The sequence below is a fragment of the Anopheles moucheti genome, chromosome 3 (assembly GCF_943734755.1).
Source record: "Anopheles moucheti chromosome 3, idAnoMoucSN_F20_07, whole genome shotgun sequence".
NCBI lineage: Eukaryota > Metazoa > Arthropoda > Insecta > Diptera > Culicidae > Anopheles > Anopheles moucheti.
The window spans coordinates 27,662,712-27,665,466 of NC_069141.1; positions in this window are offsets into that span (position 1 = coordinate 27,662,712).

Here is a 2,755-nt window from a genome sequence, read left to right on the forward strand (position 1 = left end):
CTTCCATTACTCGCGCTATGCCACCTTGCAAAACCCACTTCCCAGGATCGGGGATCAGAGTAGACTGAACTGTTTTGCAACCCATTTTCACACGTCCCATGTATGACCATTATCTTTATTGAAGTTACAAATGGTACGTACGTGAAATGATAATGCTTGTTTGCGTGTGAACAGAGTGAACGGAAGAGGTAAATTTTGCTCCATAACGTTCTGCAACTTAAAGACAATGTGCCAACAAAATCACTCTAGATGTTGCCGATTTCTTTAGAAGCAATAATGTATAATATATTAAATTACTTTTTTAGGGGATGACAAGAAGTGGGCCACCGCTGGGAGCAACATAACTATGTGCAGGAGTTAGGAAACTACACAATTAATTGCAGGGCGCTAGTTCAAAAGCTCGACTATGAACTATTCATTGCAGTAATCGTTCTAATAACTTATGTCTAAACGAACTTAAGGTTAATTAACAACAATGAAGTAGGGAATCCCGTGAAAGCAAAAAGAAAAAATAATAGGAAGGAAAGAAAAAAATGAAGAAGAAAAGAAAGTTAGAAAGAAGAGAAAGTAAAAGAAAGAAAGAGTAAAGAAGAAATAAATAAAGGAACAACTGAAGAGAGGAAAAAGGAAAACCTTTTTGATGGGAGGATTGAATGGTTCAAGGGATCTTCTTCGTCATCTTGAGAAACTACTAACTGTACATATACTACCAGAAGCAGGTTTTAAACTAAATTTGTGAATAAATTCCATGTATTAAAATTGTGAATTGTGTAATATGAAAAGATAGGTAGAAAAGATAGGCATTCCAAAGCTTTTTCCTAATTGGAAACACCTACCTCACACCGAAGTTTCATTTTATCTTCATTAACATTACTGCAGCTTAAGCTTAACTGACGGGTGCCAGAGTACACGTGCGAAGAGATTCGCTAACACTCTCAATATCCGACACCATCGGGAATTTGGCGTATTGTTTCTGCCTTCTAATTAGACCGACGCTTCCCTGGCAGCTGGTCGTGGCCCTACACGGCGGTGCGCTTGAAATGCCACACCTAATTTGCATAATAAACGAGTAAGTCCACGCATAGTCACGCTTCACCGCCACGGTAACACCTTTTGCGCGCCCCGCGTTCGGAAGAAGTTTGACGCGCTCCTCTCCCGACCCCGCTCGTTGTTGATGTTAAGGTGCCGTGTTGGCGTGTCGAAGGAACTAATCCTCCTTTCACCTGGTACGCAAAACCATTCTTCCGTTCCGCCTTGCCTGTTTATTCGCATTATTCAATTTCCCCCAATAAAGCTAATTCTATCGAAATTTAGCTTCCACACGGTCTACGACCATCCGGCGGACACCTTGCAGATGAGCACCCCTGCCTAATGATCTCATGGGAAGGGTCGGTTCGTTAGCTCATCCCGACATTAATCACATTTTCCGCACAGTAATGTAAACACAATAAATATTAAATCGCTAATTGCAAAGTCACCGTGTGCGCGAACCAACCGGTCGGGGAGGTGTAAAAATGGCCGAAGGAAAACGTTCACCTTGGCCGCTTGCTAACTCTGCATGCGTGGGTGCGTTCGGTTTGGAATTAGTCGGGCATTAGGGGGAAAACTGGTAACTTTTTGCTCATCAAGGGCAACCAAACGCGTACACTGTTCCGAGGCGGCGTTCCGGTCCCGATATTCCATCAGCCCGTCAACTCGACTGACGTGCTTTGTCAGGCATCATTACCCTTTCGACCTGTGGTTCTTGCTCCTATTCTTAAGCTACGTCTGTTTTGCGCAAGTGCCTTTAGCGTGGTGGAAGCGAAAAGTTTTTCCCACATCCTAGAAATTAGTTTGATCACGCAAAGCAATTGTTAGGGACATCATCCTTTATCCAACCAAACCGACCAACCCACGGAACGACCACCTGGGAGCAAACTGTACCACAAAACCCAGGAGTTATTCCGTTCTTATCGCCCAGCCGAGCGCAGGCACACGGTGTACCGTGAGTGGGCTATAATCCTACGTAGCTTGGCCTGGATGGCAGCAGTAAACGTAAACTTACACGTGTACTTCTTGATCTTCCGGGCGCGACATAACCACACGCAAGTCCTGTTGCTGACGCCCGGTTGCTTTGCGTCTTCCGGTTTGGGGTTACGGTCAGCCCCAATGGTGACATGGCTTCTGGAGGTCAGTTTGGAGTGAAGTCGCGATTACACGCTTGTTTGCTATCGGGCTCGAAATAAAAACCTGTTGGGCGTTATTTACGTTTGCGCACGTAATGCGTTTAACAGGTACATGAAACGTTTCGTATAAAACTGATTCTAACGATGAAAGTACCTGTGTTAGTTATAATTGTTTTGGTAAACATTCATATCCAAAGAATAAAATCCATAATTTTGATATTTCAAGCAAAGGTGTATTAAGTAGTGCATAAATAATTGGTCTTTAAATTTGACAATATGTCAAATTGAAATTGACGTTATGTTTGCACAAAATTGATCACACGGTGCTGCAAAATTGTTCGGACAAGAACAGAATGTTCATCAAGTAGGCCATGAAAGGCATTAAAACATATATCCAATAGGTTTTTCGATTAGAATTTTGATGTTTCAAATGTATCCAAATGGAGTTAATTTAAAATACCTTGTAACACTGCAAAAAAAAAGACAATAAATAGTTGAAATTCAATGTGCGAAAATAAACGGACAAGATTACATTTTTCTATTTAACAGTTCTTTCATTCAACTGTTTTAGTAATGTGTATGCTATCCTT